Source organism: Schistocerca piceifrons, chromosome 4 (genome assembly GCF_021461385.2).
Source record: "Schistocerca piceifrons isolate TAMUIC-IGC-003096 chromosome 4, iqSchPice1.1, whole genome shotgun sequence".
NCBI classification, from domain to species: Eukaryota; Metazoa; Arthropoda; class Insecta; order Orthoptera; family Acrididae; genus Schistocerca; species Schistocerca piceifrons.
The window spans coordinates 723,487,355-723,500,218 of NC_060141.1; positions in this window are offsets into that span (position 1 = coordinate 723,487,355).

Genomic DNA, 12,864 nt, shown 5'->3' on the forward strand with positions numbered 1-12,864 from the left:
CACTCACAACTTTTTTTTCCCCCCCAGTCAACAAAATGATAGAAACTTAATTGCAAAAATGGGGACTTAATTTATTTTCCCAGTAAGTAGAGAACTCTTAATTATTAAAATTAATAACTCGCTTCTCACATTTTTGGACTTAACGAATTTTTCTTGTAAGCCCATGATACTATCATCTTCTTGATATCTGTTGGATGCTGTGTAAGTGGAACAATGATGATCTTGTGTTCTGTGTTCTCATGCGGTGTGAACTTGACAATTCAATTACGGGCCACATAATATGCTGCTGCCAGGATTCACTGCATAAGATTATTTACACCAAAGGTACAAAACTTTTGATTGAAATACTAAATGTCATTTAATGTGATATATTTTGAAGATGACTGGAATTTGATTTTGAGAAGCAAATTTAATAATGTTGCATATCTTTCCCCTGAACTTTGAAAATAGATAAAATATTCAATAACAGAAAGGCTTATTTATTACGTTTCATACAGACTGCTCTTGTATGATTTGAAATTTCTGTTCTCTGTTTGCTGGCTTAATATTTGTGCATTGGCAGTAGACTGAAAAGAAGTTCAAAATTTTAATGTAAATAAATGTAATAAAATTTCGATGCAATAATTCAGTCTTTAGTTGAACAATTGTGGATAGTCTTGACTCACTGTAACTGCTTCACAGCCATAGCATGTGAGGTCTTCACTTTCCTATGAGATTGTCTTTTTCATTCCACCAGTAAACATTTGCCTCCTCACCTTTTTCACAGTTTTGGCCGATATTATACTGTAGTAACCTCGTACTTAATTTTGATCTAGTAGGCCCGCAGATTTTTACTGATAAATTAATTTTCGGAAGTGTCTTGGGGACAGCTTCTTCATTTGTCCATAGTCTCCAATGCATTGTTGGCATTTTGTTTCACCCTTTCTTCACATATTTTAATTCTACGTACAGACTGCTGTGTTGTTTTCAGTGTTGAAGCTCTCTCTTGTTGAGAATGCTTTACAGCCAGTATCTCTCAGGCAATGCCTATCTTGAATGTTTCATAAGAGTGAAAATTTCATTCTGAATGCCTGTTTTCTTTGGCAAAAGGTAAACTTTTCTCCCCGTAACCTCAAAATATTTCACTTCCTCAAAACTGACATCAAAACAATGAGCTCAGTGCACAAAAAATGTCTTATTTACTTGCAGAATGTATAGTTCCAACATTAAATAATAATTTTTGCTTTCAATTAGCAGCAATACCTAGGCTTATCTGATTAACAGCAAACAATACTGTTAAAGTGAATCACTAATGAAAACATTTCAGCTTAGAAATTAAGTCAATATTATGAAAAGGATAGTCCTTTTCACAAATTGTCTTTATTACATCGTGGATTTTTGTACCCATTCTCCTCAAAGTAACTCTCAATAGGATGTTGGGAGAACCAAGAGACTTGGTCTACAAGGACAAACACTGTATATTTTTGCATGGATAAGTCATGTGCTCAATAATTCATATTCTTGTGCTTTCTGTTTTAAAGTTGTTTTGTGTGACTTCATTCTTTGATAATTAAATGGTACTACTTCCTCCAACCCTTTCATCTATTCCTTATTACGGACAGAATATTTCTTTTCCTTTCCTTCGTTCTTTTTCAGCCAACTAGTGATCATGTGACCATTTCAATTCTTTCTCAAATGCTCTTTTCTTTTGCTTCATATTATGGTTTGTCTTTTGCCATGTTTCTTTTTTAGTTCTTCAGACCACATCATACTTGTTCTCTCACTGTTTCTGCCTTGGAAGCCTTCTAAATTTAACACCTTTCTTATAATAATCTCTTTCTGTTTTTATGTTGTGTGTTTTTAAATATTTTTCAACTTTTCAGATCTAGCTTGTTAATTTCTTGCCCCTGAAATACTTGCATATTTGTTTTGACCCACCCGGATAGCCAAATGCATTAAAGCCTCCGCTCTCAGGACACAGAGTGGCCTGCGGGTCATGGACTGAATCAGCCTTGTGGATTGACAACAGGTTTACAGATAGCCTGGTATGGTTTTTAGGTAATTTTCCACATCCACTTAGGTAATTATCAGATTGGTGTCCAGGTTCTGCCTCAGTTGCACAGTATGCAAATACTCTGCAAAATGATGTCACATTTGACACACAGATTCTGCCCCAGGGAGGAACTGGCAAAAGCTTTGAAATGCCTTTCAGAGTGGTGATCTCATTGTAATAATAGCCTATATATAGATATGGTTCTCCATGAAATTGGGGAATCATCATACCAGTCCCGACTCTGCATTGGCTGGATATAGGGCACCGGACTTGATGGGTGGACTCGAGTATTTGTTTTTTCAGCCTGTCGTCATTCATTGTGTATATATGTCCAAAAAATTATGGTTCTTCTTTCCCTTATTGTTTCTGTTGTTTTGTTTGCCTTTTCTCTATTATACATTTTATTTGTGACAAGTTCTAGCTGCTTTCAGAATTACTTTTCTTCATGAATGTAATGTATTTGTTTTCTTTTTCCCAACGTTGTAAACCAAAGTAATCTGTGGATTGGAAACACAGCATTCCTATAAAATTTAGTTAGTGAGTATTGCTCTCCCATAACCTGATAAATAGATATTTTTACGTGTATGTTTGTCTTTTCGTATAGGTAGAGCGTGTGCTTGATAATACTGCTGAACAAAATATATTTCTCTTGTGTCATTGTATCATTGTTCACTACTTGATCATTTTTCTTATTACCTTGAATTTTAACATTTTTACAATGGCCTTTAGCCCCGATATGGTAGCAACTGGTTTTTAACTTTATGATAGTTCTAGGCAGTTCCTTTCCAGTATTGTTCACTATTTATGCTGTCCACTTTTCCAATGCTGTAACATTTCAGGTCAAAGTGAGAAGTTTTTTTAACAGCTACATCAAAGTTTCTTTTAATGATTGGGAAACGTAATATTTTATTTTGTAATATTAGTTTCTTTTTTAACCTCTGATGTTAGTAATCTAACATGACTGAAATGTAAGATTATTTTAACCAGGACCATGGATAATGTGGATACAAAGAAACAAGTGTGCATACACAATAGAGTAAGGTTGAATTATTATTGTTGTTGGTGGTGGTGGTGACGACGACGACGACGACAATGATGTCACGAATAAAAGATAAGTTATCTGATCCAATCTGCTGTTGATTTTACATTAGTATAGCTAATAGACAAAACATAGTTTTGGAAGTAACTAAACATTTTTGTTACTGTCTATGGTTAAATTTTGTTGCATACATCAGTTAATCTACTAAATGACAAATGGCTCTCATATTTCAATATTTGTAGTTATTAAGTATCTAGATGATATGTTGTAAATCATTAATATCTTTATTTTCATGTGTACTATTGTTAGGAACATAAAAAGTAATTTTGTGTTTCTTTCAGAGTATTTTAACATGTAATTATCGAAACTTTTATTGATATAATAGGTAATTTTGCAGATTTATTTTTCCTGTGAACTCAGGACTAGACCTGCATTCTTTTATTGTTGTGACAATAAGTTGTTTGTAGTAACGTGACTGCTGTGTGAGACATGTACAGAACTCTTTAAGTCAAATGAAGCCTGTTTTTAGCATGTATATTGTGGTCGTGTTTGTTGAATAATGTAAACATTATATATACATATATATATATATATATTTTTGCAGATAAAACTTTTTTCTCCTATATTTAACTTTCACTTTGTTGTATATATGTAAGCACTATATTGTTTAATGCTGAAGTTTGTTGTTATTTCCTTGTGTTGGTGGTCCCTATTAATTTAAAATTTTGACAGATATATTAGATACAGTATTAATTCGGAACTGTTCAAACTAACTGTGACTGACTGTACGCATAGATGTGCCACATGATTGAGTGTTGTTTATAGTGGTATTTCTCCAGTAAATTGAATTATTTATTTATACAACAGATAGTACTTAATGAAAATCTGGATGCAACACATGCAATATTTTGGAATTAAATATTCCTTTTTAAAAAAAGTAAGTGTTTCAATTTTTCATGTGTAATGTAAAAGAGCCTCAAACACGTCCATTTCTGTTGCGTGAATGTATTTCATCTGGCACCTGATACATAGTGCGTAAATCTGATCTCAGTAAATGATATTGTGTTGAAGCTGTTCCTATCAATAAACCATATATTTTAATTTTTTCCAGGAATCAAAAGAGATAACATTCATCATTTCAGTGAAAGATGTCAAATGTCTGTAACTAGAATATTGGTTGAAAATTTAAAATTTTATCAGCTTGCACAAAAATACTAAAATGTAATTTTGACTTCTTTAGCTGTGTATCAGATTTATAGTTCATACAATTTTTGGGCACTATTCACTATCAGAACTTAGTAGCCATTCGACAAATTTCTGTGGGAAGCAGGGATTGAGTTAAGAGTTGATCAGAATATCTATGCCTGCTAACAAGGGGAGGCCGCCGATTGTGAAATTCAGATTCGATTCATACTGCGCATAATAAAAGCTCATGGCCAGAGGTGTAATGTGGCAAAGCACCAAGATGCACTTCTCAGCTGTTGTCGAGAAAATTGACAGTTAAAAGAAATAATTCTATACAGCGTCGTGGCGCAGCGGTAAGCACTTGGGTTGGTAATCCGAAGGTCGCCGGATCGAATCTCGCCCTATGCAATTTTTTTTTTTTTTTTTTTTTTCCCCAAATATATAATTCCCGGCAATCAGTTGCAACAATTATGCATATAATAAGTTGTTGAAAGTCATTTGTCGTGGAAAAACTGGCGACTTCGAACATCATTATGTTTTCCGCAAACAAAGTTGTATTTCACAAATGTTATTAATTGTCTTCATAATGTTAACCACGTATAGTTAACGGAAGACGTAGAAACGATATTCCGAAACGAATACGTATAGCGTAAGTCAAACGTTCGAATTAGAATAGAGACCCCACGAACACAAATTTGCTGTGGCAGGTATGAAATATAAACTCCGTTACTCGCTCGTTACACTTGAATGACAGATGTTGAATGGGCCGAAACGAGCCACCGCATAACAGCGTAGTTGCCTGCTAACTTCGAAAGAAGGTAGATGCGGTCCCTAGCGCAACTTATAACATTGTCGAAAATCAGTGCGGACGGGAGAGCATGAATTACAAAAAACTAATAATAAAAAAAATTGCATGGCGTGAGATTCGATACGACGAACCCGAGTGCTTAACGCTGTGCCACGACGCTGTAGAAAATTATTAATCGTCGAGAGTATTTCACCGCAACGGTTTCTTTTAACTGTCGATTTTCTCGACAATGGCTGAGAAGTGCATCTTGGTGCTTTGCCACATTACACCTCTGGCCATGAGCTTTTATTATGCGCAGTATGAATCGAATTTGAATTTCACAATTGGCGGCCTCCCCTTGTAAGATATAACATTACTTGTATCAACTATCGACAAGTTACAACTATATACGAAATGTCCTGAATGATGGAGCTGATACAAATCATTGTTAACGCAGCTCTTAGAAGGTAGGTCATACAAGAAATAATTGGTTGTGGAACATTTTAAAGATTTGAAATGTATAAATTATAAAAACAATCTAGTGTTTTGTTGACATATATAGTGTATTTAGTAAACATTAAATAGATTTTAATACTTGTAAAATTTTTGAAACAATGAAAAGTTCCATTTAAACAAACAGCACAGCCCATGATGTTAACAATATCAGTATACAGTTGATGAATGGTTTAATTACAGCAAAGCAAACAATGTCTGTCCAACACAAGAGAATATTTTGTGTGGATTATGACCAGGTAATTGATACAAAATATTCTCTTGTGTCGGACAGACAGTTTGCTTTGTTGTAATTAAATGTAACTGCAGTGCAGAAGCTGTATGCTGGACTAATACTCAAAACTGAATCGATTCACTTTGTGGCAGATGCCCTTGCAATGCACACTACCAACTTTTCACTATGCAGCACTCTAGATTATTATAATCGTATACACTTAGCAGGCATGAAGTCTTTTCTCACCTATACAGTTGTTTTTGCATATTAACAACTTACAACCTTGTGGTTGCATTTAATGCAAATTTTTACCAATAAACTACTGAAGTCAAAATTTAGCTGAAGTCATTTCACTTTATGATAATTTCAGGGACCCATCAACTGTTTCAAAAATTAGGCTTCATTAGGCAGTATTTTTCAAGTACACCCATTATTAACTTTCTCAGTTACTTGTGTTGGTGGGTTACAAAATTAACTGCCTATCTGTATGACTTTGAATTTCAACATGTACTAGTTGAATGTATGAAGAATATTATTACATACTTTCTAAATTTCTGAACAAAGAAAACATTGTTGAAAATTGTAAAAAAATGGATAATTAAGAATGAGCTAACATCATATTTCATGTTACAAGTGTAATCTCTGTTCCTGCATATTCAACATGTTGGTTTACGACCTGATCTTTAGACAGTCATTAAATTAATTGAATTTGTAGGTGAAGAAATAGGTCAGAGTGAAAGTTTTAAAAAATTCATGAAATGTATTCGCAGCTGCGAATGCAAACAACCATCAGCTGAACGATGTCAGGTGAATGACGACAATGAAAATTTATGTTGGACTGTGATTCAAACCCTGATTTCGCACTTTACATAAGAGGAGAGGTCATCTAAACAGATTCGGTTATCCATACACGACTCACGGCCAGACCCAAACTTCCATATACTGTCATTCCTGTGTCACAACCTTCACTCATACACACATTATGTGAGTCCCATACAGAGGACATTTTAATTGAAAGCCGCTGCCTGGTATCGGGGGATAAATAAGATATTGCAATGTCTATGTTCTTAAGAAGAACGATGCATGCATATCTTAAGGAACATTGTATCATTCTTCTTAACACAGGTACTGAAACTTATTAACAACATATGTGTTGCAATATCATTTCAAAAAGTGTTTAAAAATGTTACTAGTGACTCACTGTCCAAATATTTTAAGAAACTTTGACTTAGTTTTGTATTAAATCTTTCAGAATTGTTTTCTCTCTGAATTATTGAATTTTGTAGATGTGATACTTGAAAATCTGCTAACCATCATCAGACCCTTGATCTCAAAAAATTTCTTATAACTTTGAAATTTTGTTTCTTTTTTTCTCTCTTGAAGGCATCCAAATCAACAGTTTGTGAGGGTACTTTTTTTGTTACCCTCAGTCAAGTCTATTATGACACTGGAGATGTACTTCCTTACTGTGCATTTAAAATGATACAGTTTTTAAGTCTTGGTTTTGTTATAAGAACAGCAGTTTATGATTTATTGTTACAAAGGAAAATTTAGTCAAGAAAATTAATAAATCGTGAGATAGAATCACTGGCGACTACTTAACTTTAGTAGGTAAAAGGTACAGTACTGACAATAAAAGTAAAAGCAACACACTGTTTAGCTGTCAAAACTAATTGTTTTTATTTTTTTAAGAGAGGGATATGTTGGGAAAGGTAAAAGGGAGGTACAGATTGTTGGCAAGATCCCAGGATCCTGACCAACTTTTTACGTGGGGTGATAATTACTGCATGATGCATAGGACAAAGTATATTGACAGCTACACAGGTATTTGGGTTTCCATGGCAAGCAATGTTTAAGATGGATTTTTAATACTGCACAGACAGTAGTTTCACATGCATAAATCACAGCACATGACAACCATGAGTATTAGTGAGCTGGACATCACTTGACCTCTTCAAACCCGTAAGAAGTGATTGATGGCCTGCCACGAGACAGATCACTGCCAATTTGAATGCTGGACATCAGGAACTTATTCCAACCAGCACTGTAAAGAGACAAATGCACCTCAGAGGTTTCAGCAGCTGACGATAGACTTTGTACCTGCCTTTCCATAACTTTCGGACCCTCAGTATGATTCTGACGTATTTTATCTAGGTTTCAGTAAATTGAAGCAACTGAATTTCAAGTGTTTTCTTAGAAAGGTAGGTAGGTAGATCCAAACTGGTTTATTTAGCTACTAAAGTTATCAGAGATAGAGCATTAATTTAGACATGCAAAGCTGTTTAGCTGTCAAAAAAAAATTGTTTTTATTTTTTTTAAGAGAGGGATATGTTGGGAAAGGTAAAAGGGAGGTACAGATTGTTGGCAAGATCCCAGGATCCTGACCAACTTTCACGTCCCGTGAACCATGGACCTTGTCGTTGGTGGGGAGGCTTGCATGCCTCAGCGATACAGATAGCTGTACCGTAGGTGCAACCACAACAGAGGGGTATCTGTTGAGAGGCCAGACAAACGTGTGGTTCCTGAAGAGGGGCAGCAGCCTTTTCGTTAGTTGCAGGGGTAACAGTCTGGATGATTGACTGATCTGGCCTTGTAACACTAACCAAAATGGCCTTGCTGTGCTGGTACTGCGAACGGCTGAAAGCAAGGTGAAACTACAGCCATAATTTGTCCCGAGGGCATGCAGCTTTACTGTATGGTTAAATGATGATGGCGTCCTCTTGGGTAAAATATTCTGGAGGTAAAATAGTCCCCCATTCTGATCTCCAGGTGGGGACTGCTCAAGAGGGTGTTGTTATCAGGAGAAAGAAAACTGGCGTTCTATGGATCGGAGCATGGAATATCAGATTCCTTAATCGGGCAGGTAGGTTAGAAAATTTAAAAAGGGAAATGGATAGGTTGAAGTTAGATATAGTGGGAATTAGCGAAGTTCGGTGGCAGCAGGAACAAGACTTTTGGTCAGGCGAATACAGAGTTATAAATACAAAGTCAAATAGGGGTAATGCAGGAGTAGGTTAAATACTGAATAAAAAAAATAGGAATGCAGGTAAGCTGCTACAAACAACATAGTGAATGTCTTATTGTGACCAAGATAGACACGAAACCCACGCCTACTACATTAGTACAAGTTTATATGCCATTTAGCTCTGCTGATGATGAAGAAATTGAAGAAATGTATGATGAAATCAAAGAAATTATTCAGATAGTGAAGGGAGACGAAAATTTAATAGTCATGGGTGACTGGAATACAGTAGTAGGAAAAGGGAGAGAAGGAAACGTAGTAGGTGAATATGGACTGGGGCTAAGAAATGAAAGAGGTGGCCGCCTGGTAGAATTTTGCACAGAGCACAGCTTAATCATAGCTAACACTTGGTTCAAGAATCATAAAAGAAGGTTGTATATGTGGAAGAAGCCTGGAGATGCTGACAGGTTTCAGACAGATTATGTAATGGTAAGACAGAGATTTCGGAACCAGGTTTTAAATTGTAAGACATTTCCAGGGCAGATGTGGACTCTGACCACAATCTATTGGTTATGAACTGTAGATTAAAACTGAAGAAACTGCAAAAAGATGGGAATTTAAGGAGATGGGACCTGGATAAACTGACTAAACCAGAGGTTGTACAGAGTTTCAGGGAGAGCATACGGGAACAATTGACAAGAATGGGGGAAAGAAATACAGTAGAAGAAGAATGGGTAGCTTTGAGGGATGAAGTAGTGAAGGCAGCAGAGGATCAAGTAGGTAAAAAGACAAGGGCTTGTAGAAATCCTTGGGTAACAGAATATATATTGAATTAAATTGATGAAAGGAGAAAACACAAAAATGCAGTAAATGAAGCTGGCAAAAAGGAATACAAGTGTCTCAAAAAATGAGATCGACAGGAAGCGCAAAATGGCTTAGCAGGGATGGCTAGAGGACAAATGTAAGGATGTAGAGGCTTATCTCACTAGGGGTAAGATAGATACTCCCTACAGGAAAATTAGAGAGATCTTTGGAGAAAAGAGAGCCACTTGTATGAGCTCAGATAGAAACACAGTTCTAAGCAACGAAGGGAAAGCAGAAAGGTGGAAGGAGTATATAGAGGATCTATACAAGGGCGATGTACTTCAGGACAGTATTATGGAAATGGAAGAGGATGTTGATGAAGATGAAATGGGAGATATGATACTGCGTGAAGAGTTTGACAGAGCACTGAAAGACCTGAGTCGAAACAAGGCCCTGGGAGTAGACAACATTCCATTACTGACAGCCTTGGGAGAGTCAGTCCTGACTAAACTCTACCATCTGGTGAGCAAGATGTACGAGACAGGCGAAATACCCTCAGACTTCAAGAAGAATATAATAATTCCTATCCCAAAGAAAGCAGGTGTTGACAGATTTGAAAATTACTGAACTATCAGTTTAATAAGCCACAGCTGCAAAATACTAATGCAAATTCTTTACAGACGAATGGAAGAACTAGTAGAAGCCAACCTCGGGAAGATCAGTTTGGATTCCGTAGAAATATTGGAATACGTGAGGCAATACTGACCCTACGACTTATCTTAGAAGAAAGATTAAGGAAAGGCAAACCTACGTTTCTAGCATTTGTAGACCTAGAGAAAGCTTTTGACAATGTTGACTGGAATACTCTCTTTCAAATTCTAAAGATGGCAGGGGTAAAATACAGGGAGTGAAAGGCTATTTACAATTTGTACAGAAACCAGATGGCAGTTATAAGAGTCGAGGGGCACGAAAGGGAAGCAGTGGTTGGGAAGGGAGTGAGACAGGGTTGTAGCCTTTCCTCGATGTTATTCAATCTGTATATTGAGCAAACAGTGAAGGAAACAAAAGAAAAATTCGAAGTAGGTATTAAAACCCATGTAGAAGAAATAAAAACTTTGAGGTTCGCCGATGAAATTGTAATTCTGTCAGAGACAGCAAAGGACTTGAAAGAGCAGTTGAACAGAATGGATAGTGTCTTGAATGGAGAATATAAGATGAACATCAACAAAAGCAAAACGAGGATAATGGAATGTAGTCGAATTAAGTTGGGTGATGCTGAGGGAATTATATTAGGAAATGAGACACTTGAAGTAGTAAAGGTGTTTTGCTATTTGTTGAGCAAAATAACTGATGATAGTCGAAGCAGAGAGGATATAAAATGTAGACTGGCAATGGCAAGGGAAGTGTTTCTGAAGAACAGAAATTTGTTAACATCGAGTATAGATTTAAGTGTCAGGAAGTCATTTGTGAAAGTATTTTTATGGAGTGTAGCCGTGTATGGAAGTGAAACGTGGACGATAAATAGTTTGGACAAGAAGAGAATAGAAGCTTTCAAAATGTGGTGCTACAGAAGAATGCTGAAGATTAGATGGGTAGATCACATAATTAATGAGGAGGTATTGAATAGGATTGGGGAGAAGAGAAGTTTGTGGCACAACTTGACTAGAAGAAGGGATCGGTTGGTAGGACATGTTCTGAGGCATCAAGGGATCACCAATTTAGTATTGGAGTGCAGTGTGAAGGGTAAAAATCATAGAGGGAGACCAAGAGATGAATACACTAAGCAGATTCAAAAGGATGTAGGTTGCAGTAGGTACTGGGAGATGAAGAAGCTTGCACAGGATAGAGTAGCATGGAGAGCTGCATCAAACCAGTCTCAGGACTGAAGACCACCACCACCACAACAACAACAACAACAACAACAACAACAAAAACAACAACAAACAACACAGGTATTTGGGTTTCCACGGCAAGCAATGTTTAGGATGGATTTTTAATGCTGCACAGACAGTGGTTTCAAATGCATAAATCACAGCACATGACAACCATGAGTGTTTCTGAGCTGGACATCACTTGACCTCTGCAAAGCCGTAAGAAGTGATTGATGGCCTGCCTCGAGTCAGATCACTGCCAATTTGAATGTTGGACATCAGGAACTTATTCCAACCAGCACTGTAAAGAGACAAATGCACCTCAGAGGTTTCAGCAGCCGGCGATAGACATTGTATCTGCCTTTCCATAACTTTCGGACCCTCAGTATGATTCTGACGTATTTTTTCTAGGTTTCAGTAAATTGAAGCAAATGAATTTGAAGCGTTTTCTTAGAAAGGCAGGTAGGTAGATCAAAACTGGTTTATTTAGCTACTAAAGTCATCAGAGATAGAGCATTAATTTAGATGTGCAACAATGGTAGGTGAATGTAGCTTTATTCGAACAACTGTCATGAAATTTGGTGAAATGCAATAGGGAAAGTGTGGAAAAGTTAAATTAGTGTCATGATATAGGGATTTGTATTCCATTCCTCTCAGATATGAGTTCAGTGTTGTAACTACTGTGGCACCATCTCAAATGGCTCTGTTGGCATGACAAAAGATAAATAATTAAATAATTCCTTCACTATTATTTAAAGTGAGTGAGATTGTTGTTTTTCAAAGTGACAATTCTGGTTTATTTGTTTGATGCATTTTACTTCTATCAGGGAGAGGGAAAATATTATAGCTGGATTTTGAAACCTGAATCAAAATCACATAACATGTATTTGGAATTTTTGAGTCAAAATATTGGAGTCACTTTAGTGCTACATGAAGTTCAGGATATCCATAAATCGTCTTTACAACTTAAGACTTCAATACCTTTTAAAACTATACAAAACATTAACAAATTGTTTTCAACATGTGATAAGATAATTCATGAAGTTTTTTCCTCATTCCTAAACATCAATGTGTCCAGCATTAGTGGCACCAATAATTTCTAGTCGGAATTCAGTTTCTCTCCATATATGATTAAAGCCCGCCATGCTGATATAACGAATTGAGAATGCATACTTTCAAGTCCTGTAGATCTCTAACTTGGTTTGGTACAGCAGATACTTTACAAAACCACACAGGAAGAAGCAGATTGGTGTGAGGTCAGAGGATTGTGGTGGCCACACATAGAGCTTTCTCTTGTGGCATCCACATTTTATCAGGCTTTCAAGTTCAGTTATGTGTCAAACTTGTCACCTCAAGTTTAAAAGGAAACTTTGTGAGTTATCTTATCACATATTGAAAACCATTAGTTAATATCTAGTATAGTTGTAAAAGTAATTTATGGACACCATTTAGTTTTC